This window comes from Poecilia formosa, unplaced genomic scaffold (assembly GCF_000485575.1).
Source record: "Poecilia formosa unplaced genomic scaffold, Poecilia_formosa-5.1.2 Scaffold4, whole genome shotgun sequence".
NCBI lineage: Eukaryota > Metazoa > Chordata > Actinopteri > Cyprinodontiformes > Poeciliidae > Poecilia > Poecilia formosa.
In genome coordinates, this window is record NW_006799943.1 from 4,171,377 (window position 1) to 4,192,236 (window position 20,860).

The window sequence follows — 20,860 nt, forward strand, 5'->3', positions numbered from 1 at the left end:
TATAGACCAATAGATTTATTTATTAATTTTTTTTTTTTGGGCACAGAAATGTTATTCTATGACTGTATATGGCCTACACTTTAATGGTGAAGACCTGTGCAGAGTGCCTATTGTTATAAATTGGAAAGTTAAGTGGAGGGAAAAAATGTACAAGAATATAAATCACAATACGCACACCTATAGTTATATGTATTGTTCAATTTGATTGGAGATGGTGTCAGTGAGTTATTTTACTGTGGCTGTATCATTTTAGGAAAACTTAAAATGACAACAAAGTTGTAGAGTAATGCAGTGATATTGATTGAACCATAACTCCACAATCACTGTTCTACTCTTCATCTTGGTCATGAAGAGGCAGATGCGTTATTGGCAATTGATTTATAAACTGGTCAAATATTGAATCCAAGCAAAATTGTGATATGACATATTGTGCAGACATGTTGTATACCTGTTTAAACTGCAGTTTGAATATACATGAAAACATCACTTCTTGTCTTGAATTATTGGAATAAATGGACTTTTTAACAATATTCTAATTCGTTGCAATATGCTTGAAAAAGTTTATTTAGTGCATACTGTACCTGGACTCTAGGGGTCCAAATGCTTCTCTTTTAGATTCTTGAGATATTTCATTTAGCTGATTCTTGCCGAGGCGAAAAATGAAAAGTCGACCGCAAGATGCGGCAACGAACCGATGCAAACAGAGCGCATCTTCACATTCATCCTGCTTCCCCTGAAATTATCCTAAAGTGCCATTCAGGCCTTGAACGTGCTGAACACAACGGCGCGGACCGCTGTCGGCCAACAGCGCTGGCACTCGGATGGAGGGCTTTAGGGAAAAAGCCTCTGCTCCCTGATCTTTATACGAAGGAGGCCTTTTCAAGCAGAGAATGGTTGATGGGTATATCTCACCGTGACCTCTCTCAGAGGAGAACTTCATGGGAAAATGTCCTGCACTCATCTCAACTTAGCAACACAAAAGTGCAGCTATTATTACCAGCAGCTGTTGTCTTATCAAAGATTTATAGCCCTATTTGTGTCCGAAATGATAGGGAGGGTCGGCGATACTCAGAGAGGGGAGAAGGGACGCAAGAAGTTAATAGAACGGGATACTGAAGGTCTTCTGTCTTCCGTCAGGGCGAGGATTGCCGTCATGAACAAGCTGAGGTCTCAAGCGCCGGATGGTTCAGAAAATTCTCATAGGCAGCTTAGTCAGGAATCTGTGATAAGAGGCATATCGTTACTTTGAAAAAATTAGTCATACAGATCTCTTTCTTCTTTATTTCACCCCTTTCTGTACAGTGTTCATTGTCTAAAGAATGGTGTGTAAAAATACAAGTGTCTCTCACCCTCTTTGCCAGATTGGCCACTGGCGGTCACCTGAATTAGGTCAAGGTTTCCTCATGTTAAGATTGTCTTCCTCTCATGTCCTTGTGCTACAGAATATCTACAGTACCTAGAACAACTCAGGTTACCCTTCACTCTCTTCCCATAGTAATGTGTGTTTAAGTAATACCCTTGAAGTGATTCATTTGGAGGAACCTTTGACAAGGCTTCAGCCTTACCCCACTGTTCAAGATTGACCTTATCTAGTGCCTCAGTGTGTTTCTAGAGTATCTGTACTCATTGTGCTTTTTGACATGGTCTTTCTAAGATTAGTTCGAAAGTAATGTTTTTGTTTTCATCCCCCTTTACTAGAACCCTTAAATAAAATCCACTGCAACTACATACTTTTGAAAGTCCTCTAATTTGTAACGAGCAGTTTCAAAAACCATAAATCAGTGCTGCAACCACAGCAAAGTCCAGCCCGTCACCTAGCAACCCAAGCGGAGCTCCAGCATGTTTGGTCAACTGGTTTTGCGCTGTACAATGGCTTCTGGAAAAAATACGAGGGTTTTGTTGTTGACTTGTCATCCAGAAACCATTTGCTGCATTCTTGTTGGTTGTACAGCAGGCTCTACTTCTGCTTTTCAAATTTGTGCAGTTGTATAATTGCGCTTCTGCTTTGCAGCCATTTTCATGTGCGAGTTTAAACGTTGAGTTAGGAGGCGTGGCAAGCAGCACTTTATTTGGATTTAAAGTGACAAGAGGCCCTAAAAAAGCCCCTTTTGAAAGGAGCTCAAATAGGAAGAACTGAGGAGACTAGAATCTCAGTTTTTATCTATGTATTTGCAAAAAATGCCATGTTTTGTAAAGCCCATAGACTGTCAAAACCTATTCAAGGAAATATAATGGCTCACCTTTAAATATACAGTCAGACTCAGAATGGCATGGGCTTACATAAAAAGTTTCAATCTCTGGAAGTCCAAAGCTGAAGAGACGTGCAGCTTTACTTCCAGAAACATGCAAGTCACACGTTTCAGGATTTTCATTTGTAAACAGTTTTGAAAACCAAGCATCATTTTTTGTGCATTTCACAATCATGCAGTACTTTATAGTCAGAGGTGTTGTGTGTTTATAATGACGCGAGGTTTCTAAATATCACATTAATGTAAATAACAGTCATTAGGTAATTTGTATTTCAATTCAGAAGTTTATCTCCACTTTCCAAACCTCTTCCTCCCGAGGAAATTAATTTCCCCATTCAGATTAACCTTTCTAATATGCAGAATTGTTTGCAGACATTGCAGGGGGACTTCTGCTCCGACGTGTCTAAGAGTTTATATTAAATTGGGAGAGGAAATGAGACGTGGCCTGAGGGTTTGTGGTCTCAGGGACAGTCCGTGTCAGACTTGCTCAGGATGCAGCAGCAGCATCGCTCCAGCAGACTGAGTATAAATGAGCGTCTGGATAAATCTCATGCAGGGCTCTGAATGAATTACTTCTCATTGCCAGTGCATAACTGAGGTGAAGTGGTGTAGCGTAGGCTGCTAAGGTCAACATTTCACCTTCACTTCAGTCTCTTAAAAAAAAACCCCAGAAGAATCCATTATGTAGAAGTTGGTGGTTTAGCCACGAGAAGAAGAAAAATAAAAATAAAAAAAATGTTTCAAATACCTTCAAAAGACAGCACCACCTGAGAATTAGGACTTTGTTTGTCTAAGCTGAAAGTTAAAGTGAAATCAAAGATGTTTGCTGCAGGAAGATCCAGACAGAGCATTAACAACGCATTTCTGATCACTGGGTCGGTCACCTGTTTCTAAAAGAAACTTAAAAATATTGATTTGAAGTAACGTGTGTGCCATATTCTGAGTATGTTTATGTCTTCCAGTAGGCAAGGAAATGGCTGCTAGTGTTAAAACAACCAGACACTAAAAGCAGACGCTGGCTGTCTGAGTTACTAAACTGGATCAGATTTAGATTAAATATTTAGGTAGCAAGCTAAATTTTTAATTCCCAGGTCAAATATAAAAGTCTGAGCTAAATATTTAGTTAGCAAAATAGCTATTTAGTTTTGAAAACTAAATATTTAGCTCCAAATTAAATATTTAGAATGCTAACTAAAAAAACGTTAGCAACCGAAATATTTAGTTAGCAAGTTAAATATTTATTGTATCAAACTAAATATTATATTTTGCTAAATACTTAGTTATAAAAATATTTAGTTTGAAAATTACATATGTAGCTAGCAAAATAAATATTTAATGTAAATCATACTTAAATGTTTAAGTTTGACCTACATATTTAATTTTCAAAATAAATATTGAGCTCCATATTTAATATTTATTTTGCCAACTTAATGTTTAGCTTCCTAACTAAATATTTGGTTTGGCAGTCTTTATTTGTAAATGTAGTAAAAATATGAGACGAATGAATACCCACATTTTTCTCTGTTATTATTTTTTTTTTTTGTACAAACGGCACCCCATACCAAACATCCTTCATAGCTAACGTGATTTTCTCTTTTTCTTCCAATGCTTGACAATCAAACCCAACCAAAGTCTGATGGACGGTAGCGTGACACCCTGCCATGCATTCATGCTACGATAATTAGAATATGAAAGCATTTCCCGTCAGAAGTCCTGAAGATCTTTGAGATTGCAGACGGTGCTTAGCATCTACTCTGCTTAATGCACCAATTAAAATGCTAAAAGCAATTTGACCACAACCCTGATCTTATTTGAAATGTATTTATTGATGCAAAACAAAACAAAAATATTAATTTGAAGCTGATACTTTTGCACTTCGGAAGCAAATTAGCATTCTGTGCCTGTGATCAACACACAAGAACAACTTTTAAAACAGCCAGAACGATTTTACTGCTCATTACCTCGGCCGACGTGGAGCTTTGCAATTAGAGGAGGTTCAAAGGGAATCACTGGAATAAAAGCAATAATTTAATCATAAGTTTTTTAAAGTTCCTCTTGTTCTGTGTGTGCTTTAGTGCTTAAAATACATCTGAGTTTTCTGTGCTTCTCCTCTCCACACAAACACATCCACACGACCTCTGGACTTTGTTTAAGTCAACAGTTTCTCGACTCGGCCTTAAACTCTTACACACAGGGGAGTCAACATGATGCCTGGTTTGAAGTCCACTTCCGATAAGGCAAAAAGATCAAACGCTCGAGATCAGACGCTCTCTCTCCCACTCACCGCTCTCCTCTCTGACTCGTCACTATGCAGATGGGAGAATCCACCTGTCTCCTCCGCACCGCCACAAACAATATGAAAGGTCAAACGTCTTATTCCTTCCACAAAGCCTTGATTGACGAAGCACACAAACTTGGAGATTTATTTATTTATTTTTTTCCCTTTGAACACAAACTCCTTGAACTGTAATAGCTACAAATACTGCTGGTCGTACTTGGGTTGCCTTCGAGGAAAGTTTGGTTTTAACCGTATAGGAAGTTAAACTCAAAATGGGATACACAATTAAGCCACTTTTTTACTGATTGATTTTTTTTCTTTTACCAATCATCCACTGCAACTAGTTTAACTTTTTTCAATGGAAAAACTGATAAAGTCCTAGTGCTGTTGTGTCTTAAAACCGGTCTGCATGGAAGCATCACTATTTTCTGCATTGGTATGGCTTGGTTTAAACCCTCGCAGTATGATGAACCTTGAGTAAAAATATGATGGGTTACCAAGGCAAGGTAACAATTATTCCTACTGCTGCTAAAAAGAAAATACAACATACAGATTATTAAAGTGATAGTATAGCTCCATCCATCCATCCATTTTCTGAACACCCTTGTCCCTCAGTGGGGTCGGGAGGGGTGCTGGTGCCTATCTCCAGCTAACGTTCCGGGCGAGAGGCGGGGTACACCCTGGACAGGTCGCCAGTCTGTCGCAGGGCATGATAGTATAGCTGTCGGTGTTATTATTTTGACTTCGTATCTTGTCGATTTGAATTTTTTTGCACACTTTTAGTTTCTAGTGTAGAACCAAATCTATTTAGCCACTCTTTTACAAACTTTAATTTAGCCGCTACCAGGCCAAGACTTGGTGGTTCTTGAGTTAAAAGTTTAAGAACTACTGCTTTAAACATTTCAATGACAGACACTGATAGAAGACTTCAGCTTTTCCTTTTTTTTAACCACATTGTTTTTGTTTGGACAAGGTGCTACTGGGAAAAGCAACTAAATAAGTACAAAAATAGAGGTGTCAAAACCCATTTTCAGCTCTGTCTCTTTGCACCCCAGCAGCTTTTGCCCGTCGTCCAGCTCACAAACTATCATTGCGCCTACTCCTTGGCCAGCTCCACATGACTCCCGGCATGCTAAGCACACAAACACACTTTCGGAGTGACTGATTGAATCGGCGGAGCACCCAAAAGGCGGAACCTTGACACCACGTTGGCAGGCAGAACTCTACAGCGGGGGGGAGAGAGAAGTAGGCATTCCTTATGACATGATTTATCTGCTTTTAACAGCCTTGACTCTTGGTGACAGCGCGCCACTCTGGCACATAATATCGCGTTCCTCGTGTGATTCAACCATCGCCGAGGGCGAGTGCCAAGGTGTTGCGCGTCAACCGGATCGTCTGACTTGGACAAGCAGAAGTGGGTTGGACCCTCAAAGTCAAATACATTAGAGGGCGGTTTTGAAGGTTCTTCTGCTGGGTTTCCTTCGGTCCGCTGCGACAGCAGCGTTTAAAGCAAAAACAAAAACGGACATTGCGAAACAACAGGGCAGCTCTCAATGATTCATGGTAGGTGTGTTTCGTGGACAGTTTTTTTGGCCCTCATAAATGTTTTCAGTGTTTTCAGGTTTTGACAGGACGGACTCTTACTTGAAGAGAGCAGACTGATGGACAGACATCCTGATGTAGTCATTTTTGTGGCTATTTGTTGTTTTTGGGGCAGATTTTCTTTTCATCTCTCGTCCAACATTTTTGCATGTCTTTGTAGTAATTTTGCGACTGAGGTCACTTTGCATCTCTTTGTATGTGGGATGTGTCCTCTTTGTTAGTCACCTAGTTTCTCTTTCATTTTTTTTTTATTTTATCTGGTTAATTTGTGACAGATTTATTATTTGTATATTATCAGTTTTTGTGTCGGTTTGAACTCAGAAATGACTTTTTTCAACATTTAGGGGCCTGGAGGCCTTCAAAAGGTGCAATATTTATTTAGTGTTGCGATGAAAACGAAAGCCTGTGATAGCACATCAAATTATTTCTGGAAGTGAATGATGTTCATCTGCCTGTTTAGATTTCAGTAAGCTTTGGAAATGGTCCATAATTAATTCAAGATCAATTGTAATCTTTAAACCGGAGAGCAGTGGGTTTTCTTTCTTTGTCTTGTTAGAGAATGTGGGTAGCCATGAGAATTCAGCTGCTTCCTGCCAGAAAGATATTATAGTCTATAGCAATTTCCAAGTTCCAGCAAATTTTAGTTTCCTCCACATGCCTGTGGTGGAGACAAAATCGTTTTGTTACGAGTTTGGTTAACTAGGGATGATTTGCTTCTAGTTGGCTAGTCACACAGGTGTGAATACTAACAGGTTAATCTTTAATTCTGCTGGTGATTAACATCAACATATTCAATTTTCAATTGACGTTTCAATACTATAATTGTCAAAAAAAATTTTTTTGATGTATGAATCTCTTTTCATATTAGTTGAGAACATAGACAATTTACCCTTCCAACAGATTTATGACGAGATAGTTGAAATTTATAAATTTTCATACAAAAACATACAGAAAAGTAACACAGCTTATCTTCTACCTCTACTTGTTGCCGTTATATTTCCTAAGCTGCATTTGACCCCATTGATTTTGTCCCTCTTTGTCAGTAATTTTACATCGTCAAACAGGTGAGTTTTGGAAACTTTTTTTACGAAGCTGCAGCAGAGATGTGCTGTTCCGAAACTAAAGTTTAATTCCCCCGTGATAGTCAATAGTAGAAGAAACAGGCTGACTTTTCTCCAAAATATTCTGCCACGGCTGATCCACTGTACGAGACAAGAAGTAGTGTAGGACCCAAAGGAGGAAACTCACTCAGAGATAGCTTGGTTTGTTACAGTCTTGCGGTAAATTATTCAAGAGGCTGGCTAGAGGTGGAATCTAGGAGGTTGAAGAGTTGTAGAAACGGGAAGAAACCGAGGTTTGCCAAAAGCCTCCCCGAGGTGGAGCTGGAACCAAAGTAAAGAGTCAGACAAGAGAGGTTGAAGGTCAACTCCATGGTGGGCTTGCCCTTAAACACGGACAGGGGGCAATAAAAAATCTAAGTAGGTGGATGATAGAACAATCTAGCAAACAGTCTGATTCCTGGAAATGCAACATAAATTTGAAACAGCCAACAAGAAACATATCAAAAGGTCAAGAATTTCTCTGCAAGCTTATTCCTTGCTAATTATAAATATACCTGGATGAGGGTAAACCAAGTTTTTGTAGATGTTATGGCTTCAAAACGACATATTTCCCCATCATTTCTATAGTTTGAATTTCTATAAGATGTCAGAGAAAGTACCGGAGTTTTCCCAGCTGTATGGAGCGACACACATTTACCATTGGCTAGAAGAAGCCAGCTCCAATTCTTCCTTGGTTACAAGACAGATGAGTTCGACCCAGCCCAACACTCGCATAAAGGTGAGACTGTTTTAAATATTTAGTTGGAAAGCCAAGAGCCATATTTGTTAAGAAGCTGACTCCATGCTAGCAACCAAAGAAGCTAGCATGACTTAACTAAGCTAATCTAGTTTGTTTTGCCTTTTCGGGTTGAGGTGTTGCATGTTTTTGGACAATTGTTTCCTCTGGTTTTGGATGGTGTGCAGATGGAAGGATTTTTGCTGTTACTTTTTTATTTTTTGGACTATGATGCATAGCTATGTCAACAACGGGTTAATTTTACTACTGGGAGCAGCTAATTAGCAGAAAAGCTTACATAATACCTATGACCCCAAAACCCAGAGGAGTTGAAAATGAGGCTTGATAAGGGATAAACAGTGTTTCTGAATTAAATTAAATTTAACCGAAATTTGACAAATCCCCTGAAACAAACAAAAAAGAACATTAAATGCACTTCCTGTCTACAATGTCTTTTGCAGAAGCCCAATACTGAATGGTGGCTAAAGAATATACTAGCTTAAATTATATTAGCAGAGATGCTAAAAAAATTGTTAGCCGTAGCCCTGTTACCAAAGAAGACAGAAATATATGCAATTCAGATTAAGCTTAATTTTTTTTAATTTAATGTCTCTGGTTTTGTAGAAGCTAGTGTTAGCTGCTACACACAGCTAGCTACATAGAGCTAGCTGCGAAGGGACCTCAGTAGAGAAGCACTTCTGAAATTGTTTGGATTTTTAGCATTAGCTTGTTAGCTTATTGCTGTGTTGAGTAGTTTTCACTACAACATTTGGCACTGCTGAGAACCATGTTTGATATTGACAGTAGTAGACAGCATAATAAAGTTCCTACTTCATGCTATCATGTCCATATCTTGACTAGCTCATAAAAGTTAAAAGCAAAAGTACACAGGTAGCATCAAACATAGCATCAAACAAGTGACTTCTACAGTCCAAACTTGCTGACATTGCCCAGAAAACAAAGTGTTTTCAAGGTTTTATGCTGCAAAGTCTTTCATAATCTTTGAACAAAACATAAATATAGCAGCTTTAGAGGTGTCGCACACACAAACACATCTACGTGAGAAATGACGAAGGCTTTGACGCTCACATCCTTGTACCTGCCGGGAGTTCGGTCAGCTGTATTATGAGTACCTCTCTGTGTTCAGGTGTGAGACTCCTTTCTTTTATAAGGGCACTTCTGACACCGAGGCCCCGCGCCTTTCTTCTGGCAGAGACGTACAGGTGTCAGAGTTGAAATGGAAATTTAGAGGTGACTGTCATACGCGTGTCTCTCTATCTCAATTGTGTTGCTTTTGTTCTGTTTGTCCTTTCTCCCCTCCTCCCCCCTCCTTGTAGAAAACATGGACGGCTAAAACTAGCAAAGCTGTTAATGCACACGGCATATTCAGATAGCAAATGCTGATAGAATGCTAATTAGACGTTAGCTTGTGTGGGCATGAGTGTGGTCCTTTTTTAATGTGTTTGTGTGCTGGGAAAACATATTCTGCTCTGAAAATGTGAGGTTTGTGCCTCTTGTAGGTCAGCATCAGGGATTCTGCATGCTTAATTTAAGTTTGGATGTTGTCCTGTTTCCACATGGCCAAGATGGAGGTTAGCCTTCATCAGTGACTGAAGGGTCCTTTTAGTTAGAGGGAGATTAGTCATCATGAACCTGAGTATTGCATCAAAGTGCAGGGTTTGGGCATGGTGGTTGGAGCAGCTCTCATCACTATGTTATAGTAATAATGCAAGTAAACAGACTTTGTTTCTTCATCCCAAGTCCTTAGACTGAAACTAATCAAGAACATCTTGAATCAGAGAGTAGAGAACAGACGTTATTTGTTACATTTCTCCCAAACCAAAATATTTGGTTTTGCCATTTCAACACTGATTACAGGTTTGAATCAGCATGAGTCCCTTTCAAGCTGAGCCTCAACAAAATTTCACAGGAACCATTTTTTAAATTAGACTCTGTATAATTGTATCTCAAAAGTTTACAGACCCTTAACATGTTTTTAATGTAAAAAAAAAAAAAAATCCACTTTTAACATGACATCTTCTTGAAACAGATATTTACACACATTGTATGAAGTGATTTTTCTTTTGCCACTACTTTTTAACATTAACGTTAAGAGACCACAAAACATTTGATAGCTTACAATTATGGATTTACTTTCTTGTTTATGAACAACCCAAACAATTTATTAGATTCTTGAGAAATTGGAAGTAGTTCTGAAAATCCAACGTTCACTTGGACGCTGTTCTCACCGTCAGGTCGCTCATCACGCGGATTGAACCAAGCTGTAGATCTGATGAGTTCCCGATTTCTTCAGACGACAAAGAGTTATGTAAACACAATCACACTGTTCTATTTTATATTTAGTGTGTTTATTTCCACTCTACTGGGAGCAGCGTTCCAGCAGCGTGCTGTAAGTCAAGGCAGCGAGTCTAAATTTAATCGGAGTCGCCGAGGCAACGTGCGAAAAGGAACGTGAGGTGACTTAAAGTGAACGGGAAAAGACACAAACGACGACAAGCACCGTATTCTGAGTGTGATATGGATGGTAATTTCTCTAGTGAAGTTAACCAGAGACATGTTCAATGAATGAACATGTAGGACAATAAGACAGTAAAATGTGGCAACATTTTACGCCCATACTGAAGGATCTGAAAGTGGAAAGAACCGCCGTGATCTGCTGTAAACACAGGAAAACCTAAGGTGAATGTAAAACTTCCCAGTTGATGACCAGCTCAACTTATTTAAACTTAAATAGTTTTACTACAGTCTCATTTTGCCTTCTGGCATTTCAAAATCCCCTTTTTATTGTCCATTTTCTGCTGAGCTGTGTATCAGATTGGCTCTGTAAACTGAGGCAGGAACCCAAAAGTCATTCTCTCTTCTTGCCTCCAGGACAAAGAATGAGAAGTGAACAGTTTGTGTGTATGTATATATATCAACCTCTTTCCCACTTCTCTCTAGTCTCTGCACATAGGAGGCTCATTTATGCTGCTTCATGCTGCAGCAAATAGGAAGGTGATGGTTTCACCTAAAATCTGGATTTCAGGTGTGCTGTGGGTAAAAAGCTCACAGTTCAGTCCCCACATCACAAAGCCTGGCGACGAAGACAAGCTCGTCTGTCACTTCTAAGGTTTTAACATGGAAAATAAGTTTTTTTTGTTTTTTATTTTTAATCTGCCATGATTTAAATGCAGTCGTAGTTCTACAAAAATTCACCACTGGGTAAGTTTTATACTGGTTCTAGACCAATATTGCTGTTTGATAAAAACTTCTTTAAATTATTAATTGTGCCAAACGCATAACATGGAAAGGAAATCCAAGTTTAAAGAAAAATACATTTTTTCAAACCAAAGTCCTTCACTGCTTTTTACGGAATAGGATTAGGACCACTGGGAAAAAAAAATCTCAGAAATTTTGAGATTAAAGTCTGATTTTATTTTTTATTTTTTCCCCCAGTGGCCCTGATCCTCTTCTGTAGCTTTTTGGAGTTGACGTGAAAGTCAAATCTCCAACATAAATCTAAATAAAGGAGGGAATTCTTTTTTTCTTTGACTTGTTCGCAGCAGTGCCTGTTTCCCACCAAAGAAAAACAAACAAACAAAAAAACAAACGTGGTTTTCATTAACAATTCAAAAACTTTGAGCTGAATTTGCCTTATTAAGTCTAGAAATTTGTGGATTATGACCCCCATCATTTCCCCCTCAGTGCCGCTGCTGGTGGCCTTTTTTATGGAGAGGTTCATGTTGCAGTGTGTGTGGTTCCCAGCATGGTTCCTGGAACATGACGGGGACTTTGATCCATCTCCTCACTCTTTCACCTCCAGGAGGAAAGTAAATATCTGCTTGAGCTTTGTGGTGAGAGACCTCGCTTTGAAGTTTATTAAAGAATTATATGATGCCTACTCACTATTGATCGTGTAACACAATTGCACACTGTAGCACCTTTAAATCGCAGCCGGGGTCCGTAAAGCTCCTTAGACTCTGTCTATTCAGACGGACCGGTATGGTTCTTCTCATTCTGGATGCAGTTCTTTCCTCTCCCCGATCATTCTCACATTTTACACATCGACTTGCTCTCAAAAAGCAGCGTGTGACGGAGAGCCTTGACGGACGTTTCACACCTGGAGGGGCTGGAGAAGATGTCCTGCACCTCACATGGATGCACAGCGTGTCTGTCACTGCGAGACGGCAAATAAAAGCACTGAGAAATAAAGGATGGAAAACAGGAAACTGAAATAAAAAACTGAGAAAATGTGTTCAGCAGACAAAAAAAAAGCGCCTCTTGACGAAAATCTTGCTGCTTTTCTGAAAAACGATACATTTTATTCTTTATTTAAAAATAAAGTTATTTTATGCAAAAGGTTTTGCTTATACTGTAAATTCAGGATTTGATAGCAAATATGCACTGTTTGCTTGTCCACTATCACATATATAAATTTAAGTCTTGGTATCGGGACGATACCAATAATTTAAATAAAAATTGTGATTTAGTAGTTTTGTGATTCATCTTCAGTTAGTTGATTATAATATTTATGGCATGTGCTTTTTATTACCCAACTTCAGTAGAAAACAATGTAGCCGTAGCTGTATAGAAATAAAAATAATTCCTGAGTCTTTAACTTAAGTAGGACTACTATTATTCCTTCAATAGTTAACATTCAGCTGCATTCATATATCAGGTTAGATATATAAATGTTAAAATAAATATACTTATATTGAGTAAGATTTTCATTCAGTCGCCTGAATAGATAGATAAAGCTACAGTTATGGGGGATATAAACAGGTTATATTTGAAAGAAAGGAGATATTCTGAACATGAACATTGAAATCATGCTCTCAAATTGAAAATGTAAGTTCTTGATATTTGGTATTTCAGTATTTGCTCTGGATTGAACAAGTTTTCATAATTTGCTGGACATGTGGAAGAAAAATGGCAAAAGTATTGAAAGTATCACGTCCTTATCGATTCTATGCCATTACAGATTTTTTTTATTGATAGTATTATTTAGCTGATCTAACTCATCTTAAATGTGTTCAATAAGGACTCTGTTTAGGCTAGTTGAATTCTTCCATTCTGAACTTGGTGAGCCATTTCTTTATGATTTCTGCTTTGGCCCAGGTTATGAAAATCAGTTTCACACTATAATACCATCCGCACCAAACGTTTCTGTTTTTACAGTGCAGTCAGGCCACAATCTCCTTGAAACTGCTAAACCCACACCTGTCATTCCAGAGATAACTTCACAGCTCCAGACCTGATCCCTGAAGTCCAGATGAAGTGTGGAGGTCTGGAGGTATTAACACCTCTAAAACTTGCACAAACTCCGTAAATTCCTCTCCAAATCCCCCAATAACTTATTCTTGTCACAATGCCGCCGACAGCCGACTGTTGAATATTTAGTAGTGAGAAAATGTCACGAGTGCAATTCACTGAGCTCCTGAGAGAGATTCCCTTTCTTTCACAAATGAATGTAGCTGCAGCAGGCGTGCCTGTGAGCTGGATTTCATGTAGCTGTGCCTGAGCGGACACTTCTGGGAATATGTTTGAAAATGGACTATAAGGAACTTCAGAGTAGTGGCTGTTCATTTTAAAGCATGAGTTTAAAAACCTAACAGTGGTGTTTGGTGACAAATCCTGCTTACATATTAGATTGATTAGAATTGAACTGAATCCTCCAGCAGAAAATGGTTAAGTCAAGAACTGCTGCCAGACCTGAGGGGTTGTGAATGTTTCTAAAGAAGGTTTCTTTGTCAATACTCAAAAAAAAAAAAACAAACACACAATTTCACAGTTGCGGTGTCTCCATAACATAAAAAAACACAATTACATATTTGTTCACACTATAAGGCACTAAAAAACATGCCGCATGATGATCCTCCAACTACTTCCTGCTGTCGTCTTCTTCGTGGTTTCCGGCAGTAGCAACATGTGGTTGTTTATCATGTGACTTGCATGATGCGAGAAAGCCTTTCCGTTGCAGTTTTGCAAAATAAATTAACTTTGACACAGCTAAAAAAAAACAAAAAAAAAAAACACCTCATCCTAGGTATTCATCAAAACTTTGTATCAAAAATGAGTTTTTTTTCTCAAAATTGGATCATTTCCATTATTTTCAAAAAGTAAAATTGCGCGTTTATATGGTCGATTGAAACTTAGCTCGTGACGTCATTTAGGTGAAGAATCCACCTGATATTTCTAACCTCAAAAACCGAGGAAATCGACGGCATATTGCCTGAATGAACCTGAGCTGGTGGACAGAGAAAGAGAGCGAGACTGTGCTTTATTTACTTTCTAAAACACGCCACATTAAAGAAATAATGAGATTTACCCTGACAAATCAATTCTCCTCAATGTCAAAAAGTTCCTTGAGGAGATGTCAACTACAAAAGATTTTGAACTCTGTCACAGGGACAAATATCTCCTAATGCCTTCTCTAAGTGTTTTTTTTTTTTAATTATTATTATTTTTTTATTTGACTTAGCTTTTTTTGTGTAATCATGTAGGTGTGTCTTTGACGTCAAACCACAGAAGTCCCCCGTTTGAACTGACTGGTTTATGCCAAACCTGCCCTAAACTTGGCAGGACCTTGTTGCTTTGATAAGAGCAAACAGGGGCCGGTACTGGAAATGTGGCTGCAGTTTAATTGATCATTTAAGATGTAAAGTGTCCAATAAACATTTAGATGTTACTATGACTACTGCAACCATATGAACACGTGTAGATCGTGTGCCAGCTGTGTCATCTTGTGTTATTTTTCTGTTGTTTCCATGTTAAAAGTATTTTGAAAGGCCAAAGAATGTTGATTTTTATGCTTCCTAAGTTAACATCCTTGTATTTCCTCATTGTTATGCTATTGATGAGACTAAAACCTAAAGCAGAAAGAATATGAGGAAGCTGATTTGACTAATATCGATAGAAATATGGAGCCCCTTTGGTTTATTTCGTTGGTTAAAAGTAGCTTTGTTTCCATTAGAAATGTGCACAAAAATTTGTCGACATTTTGCCAATGTTGAAAAAACATAATTTCACCATTGCAGTGTTTCCATCAAATAAGAAATGCGATTAAAATCACACATGAATAAGTTTGTTCACACAATAAATCATTAAAAAACATGGTGCACCATGATCCTCCTATCACTTCCTGTCGTCCTCTTCGTCATTTCCGGCAGTAGTAACATCCGGCTGTTGATCACGTGGCTTGAATGACATTCCAGATCTGCAAAATACGCTAATTTCAATACAGCCAAATAACTTTGTATTAAAAAAGACCTTTATCAACCCAATATGAAACGGGCAAGCTCTGGATGTCTATTTTTTAGTTTTACGGAGCAAAGTTTTTTTGTGAACTTTTTGAGAAAAAAAAAATCACACTCTGTGTTACAAGTTTTCTGTAAAAATCATCAGCTTCCAATGACCACAGAACATTTTTTTTGTACTCCTCATCTGTCTGTGTGTGTAATATTGTTGAAAAATGGATCCACGCACCAAGTGTTGACGGTAGTAACGCCGTTTTAATCATTCATCACTCGTCTCTTTTCATTCAGGGGCCAGCAGGCTGCATGCCACGACAGACAGGACCGGCAAGGTTAACGGGAACCATGAAGCCCAAGAAGCCTGGAAGAGCTGCAAAAAACCCCTTGCAATTTAAATCAGAATCTTATGGTAAGGCAAAAATTAATCATGAAATAAAGAATTGTGACCTTTTATGAAAGAGTTGCAAGAGAAAAGCCATTACTGAAAGAAGAGGAAGAAATATTCCTTGGTTAGATTTTAGTTCACGGTTGCGGTGACAGTTGAGAATCTTTGCCAAAAATTAAACATTTAAATTCCTCGTACTAAAATTTGAGTTGCTGTTAAATAAAATCCAAATGTTATAAAATGGTTCTGTTGTTGCAACACGACAAAATAAAAAAAAAAGCAAAGGTAATAAATGTTTTTTCCAGTCATGGTTCCCTGTGCCTATTACAAAAACAATACTAACATTTGTGCTGGAAGCCATTCATCTCTGTTATTTCCTTTTTTATGTCTCTCCTTTTTTCCATTTGTGGTTTTTAACTTGACTTTGACTACACCAAAACAATCTTGGAGTGAAATTTGCTGGCATAAAATAATAAAATTTGAAGCAAAGTATATTTTATTTGATCAAGGTGGAACTAGAGGTTAGGTCTGAAATCCACAAGTTCTGCTTTCTTTTATATATTCTGTTTGTTTTCAGGCAAACACAAAACTGCCTTCCATTTATCTTTTATGTTTTAGGTGTTTGAAAAGGAGACCTTGTATTTGAATAGGCTTTTAGCGAGACGTGCAACATTCTGTCTCTTTCAGTGGAGCTGCCCCTGATTGAACTCAAAATACCCTTAAATCTCCAATCAGCTGCTCAAGATGCATCTGCTTCTGATAAATAACCTCACAAGTGACTTAATTATAACACGAGGCAATCCAAGACCGTTGATTAGACTAAAACAACCAAAGATCCTCAGAGAATCTGAATCCCTGAGCCCCTGTGCTGCTTTCAAAGTCTCCATCAGCTTCATTTGATTGTAATGCTAAAACAAAATTTAAGCTATTGTTGCACTTATGAATGAAAAGCGAAATCTGCGTCTCGAGCATCTAATCCAGGGGTGCCCAATACGTCGATCGCGATCGACGGTTTTGAGTCGATCTGGGCAGATGACACTCTGAACGCCGCCAGGACGCTGAGAGCAGCACTTCCTCTTCTGACGGGCTTATCAAAAATATTCACTAAGATCCTAAACATTTGTAGCTTCATTAAAAAAGAATAATTCTAAAAAAAAAAAAAAAAAAATCAACGAGATGTGTTAAAATTAATAATCTCAGTAATTATTGTTTGAACAAGGTGTTGCGCAATCCAGTGCGTTTCGGTCCCATTAACAAAAAAAAAGAAGGAAAAAAAAGGCGACTCAAAGACCGACTGAGAGCAGAGCAGGAGTTTAAATGAGCTACTCAACCACCGCTGTGTTCATGAGAATCTTATTAATAATCGAGGAATAAATATCAATCCTGGAAACGTGATATCGTAACGGACTGAATGTTGTGTTTTTAACATAATCTCTGCTCGGTTTGCGTGGCGCAGGCGGTTGCCACGGCAACGGGTGTGCTAAACGACAAAGAGACAGAAAGTAAAAAGGTAGGAGTGGTTTAGAGTTGATCACCTGTTCGGGTTGTTTTACCTTTGTTTATCTTTGCTGTGGCTCATCACACCCGCTGCAGTTTCTGAACATTCAATAAACGACAAACTTGGACTAATTACCTCGTTCGTATGTGAGTATACGTCACAACAAACATCAAATAGGACAAATATATTTCATTAAGTTTTAACTAATTCTACCGTGATAATTATGTGAAATTAAATTAATTATATCCCAACTTCTGAAGATTTGCCTTTAGCTTTTCTGGGCTCTTTGGTTAGTTTCTCATATTTCAGTCATCAAACCAAAGTTCAGATCCACCATGACTGACTGACACCTGCTGGTTTGCAACCAGCTTCTGATTGAGAAACCAGTAACCTGCTCCCAGTGTCAGAATCTCACTGAGGAAGAAACTGCGTTAGGTTTTCTGTCACTTTATTATTTCTGCTACAACTGATGCATATTCGCATATAAAATAAGTCAATAGAGTTTAATTTGCAATTTTTATGTCTTTGTGTCCTGAGGTAGATCTCAGGCAGCTGGTGAGAGAAAAAGTAGATCTTGTTCTCAAAAAGTTTGGGCACCCCTGATCTAATCACTAATGAAAAGATAGGATAATGTGTCCTTAAAAAGTAATAATAATATTAGTGTTAAAAAAGGTTTATTTATTAAACTTTAAATAACCTTTAAAAAGTTTATTTATTAAACTTTATAAAGTTTAATAAATAAATTCCAGTGAGGAATAATTAGCCGTGAGAACATTTCAAGGTGACACTAACGAGATGAAAAAATGTTCAACTTCGTCGCTATGGTTTCACCTTTCACTGTCGTTTGTTGAGCCCATTTGTATAAAGTTTACAATAAGGGTTGCCAATATTTTCAAGCCAACGATGATTGCATTTGAGAAAATGTATCGTTTGTTGCTTGTTACATAATTGGTAATCGTGCTAATGTGAAGCACTTTGAACTGCTTTGTTGTTGACATGTGGCTATTCAAATAAACTGGACTTGACTTCATTTGCTGACTGCAGAAAAAGCCCTGCCATTGCTCAAAGTAGCCCCTCCCCTTTCTTTTCCTCAATTAAGAAAAAAACTTTTTGATATCATTTTCAAAACATTCCAGTTTATGATTATGTTACTGTAGCAAAAGACGAATTCAGTTGGATAGTTTAGTATTTCACCAGGGATGTCATCATAGCTGCAGGATGTAACTTTTACAAAAATATGTTTGTTTCCATATCTATTAACCCTCCAGTTGTCCTCGGGTCAGAATGACCCGAGGACAACAGGAGGGTTAAAACTGTCACCATGTCATGATAATGTAACATGAGACAGGTAATCTGTGAAAAGATCTATTTCCACCACTTCCTCCATGAGTTATTATTGCTATCTGAAGAATTGCACCACTCCAGCTCAAAAACAACATTATATATTATAATGTCAGGGCATAACGTTAATTTAAAAAAAAAAGTATAAACGTTGTTTTGGTTTTGTTTTTTCATTGTATACCACAGCTTTAGGTGTGGAGGATGCTGTAAATTCACCAAACAAAACTTTCAGTCTAATGGAACTTATTGTCATTTGACAAACAATATGTTTTAAAAACAACACAGATATTGTGGACATCCATAAGGGGCAGACATATTGTCCCTATTTTCTGGTCAACAACTTACATATCTTATGTTTAATTTTCCAAAGATGGACAATAGAATTGTCAATTTGGTTTCATCAAAAACATGAAGAAAGTTTGTGGAACAGGGCAGGGATGGGCGAGTAAAACCAGCGTAATCTCTGTTTTTGTTGTCAGAGGGCCGTTCCCCTTGACGACCTGGATGTTGCTCCTGGAAACACTGTCAGATTAGGTTATTTATGTCTTGGCAAAAACAAATTGGCCTCTAACCCTGCATGCTTCACAGTGGGGTACACCTCATTCCCTTCTGTTTGATCACCTTTAATTGGTCACGCAGCCACATTTCCAATACCTGCCCCTGTTTGCCCTTTCAAACCAATTAAATTAGGCTCCTGCTTATGCCGTAATTAGTGGCAACTCCCTGTTGGAGTACATCTTTGTTTTTATCTCTATCTCTGCATGTGTACAAGTTAATCTCGATTCAAAAAGCAAAATATGGTTTAATAGCTTCATTACACACAGTGATGCATCTGACATACTTATCTCAGATATTGTTAAGCATTTACTACAGCTAATAGAACTTATTGTGACACTCTTGACTTTCTCTGTCACATCCACTGTCATGCTGCTTCAAGCAGTGTATATCAATTCTTGTAAAATTGCCACACCGGGTCTGTGTCCATATAATCAAGCATCTTGTGGATAGCGATCAACATGCATTGGAATTCTCCAAGATTCAGGAGAGTGCGCACACACCCAAATTGCGCATACCTGCTGGTTTCTGAGAGACTGGCAGACATTTTGAGGGTTTCAGGCGGAAGTTGAAACACAGTGTTTCTTTGTTATTCCGTCGAAGAGAAACTGTTCAAACACTCCGTATTTTAGCTTCCCAAGCTGCGTTGTTTTTTTATTCGTTTATTTTTATCTGACTAATCAGATATGCTCTATGGAAAAAAAAAAAAAAAAAAAGAAAACTGTGAATAACAAGTTGGACTTGTATTCGGAAAAAATGAGATGCAGAAACCCTGCATCTGAAAAGACATGGCTGCGTTTTGCATAGAAGTGATTTCTGAGAACGGGATCCAACGGAGGATCTCAGAAGCAGTTAGTTTGCTGCATTATCTTCCTCTTCCATACGTCTCCCACCTTATCACTGTGGGAGTCGGACTCTCGTCACATCCCCAGTAACCTAAAAACAGCCCATCGATAAACCTCTTCTGGGCTTCTGTACTGACCTTTTCGTGATCCCAGGATAATTTCCAGTGGGAATGTAGATGATGTTAGTTCCCTCCTGACCAGAACGCGAGCATAATTGAGACGGATGCATTCTGTCGCGGAGACAAGGAGGGAAAACATGTTGTTAGATGATGGAAACGGAAAAGAAAAATGGAAGATAAAAAAAACATCCAGGCAAGAACAAGGTGGCTTTTGAAAGAGACGCAACAAACGATTCAAAAGCAATCCATACTTGATGGAACAAGTTATAAAAACTTTGTGAACAACTGTTTTTCTTGTTTGTTTGTTTGTTTTGTTCAGTATAGAGTTTGTTTGTCTGGGCATCTTCTATCTGCAACACAATGTACATCAATGGGAATTCGTTATTGTTGCGGCCGAGTCTGAGAAAATGTGTTTTTCAACGAAAACACACCAGGTCAGATTCATGTCTCACACCCATAAAAAGGGGTTGAGAGAGCAAGGTTGTTTCTAACCGTCTTGAAATGTGTCTACTTGAGTAGCAGATGAAAAAAAACACTAAATGTCTTTGATTAGCAAGGAAAGGTCACTGGAAACTTCAACTGAAGGCAAAATGAAGACCGGCATGTTCCCGTTTTGAAGAGCAGCTAAAAGAAGTTCTCTGTGCTGTTTCATGTGAACACCCCAGGGAAACAGGACAGCATGGATTACTAAATATACATTTAAAAAACCTGATTATCTTAAAAAATAAAGCATAGATTTACCTTTTTTGTAGGACTTTATAGGGGGTTCTAATAACTGTTTGAAAAACAATTCCTACAATACGGGGATATTTCTCCTATGGAATAAACGTACTCAAAATAAAGGCTGTCCGTGCCAGATTATGGTGCAAATAATATACAAATAAATAATATCACAGTCC

General features: G+C 38.2%; 1 protein-coding gene across 2 annotated transcripts in view; it reads left to right on the forward strand.

The window, feature by feature from the left end:
• The window catches only part of LOC103143857 (homeodomain-interacting protein kinase 2-like), a 77,054-nt gene that overhangs the window by 34,212 nt on the left and 21,982 nt on the right, over positions 1-20,860 (forward strand). For both annotated transcript variants that reach the window (XM_007560593.1, XM_007560566.1), the window contains exon 2: positions 15,510-15,627. The gene's annotated coding sequence lies outside the window, so the exon portion shown is untranslated. The remainder of the gene's footprint in view (positions 1-15,509; positions 15,628-20,860) is intronic.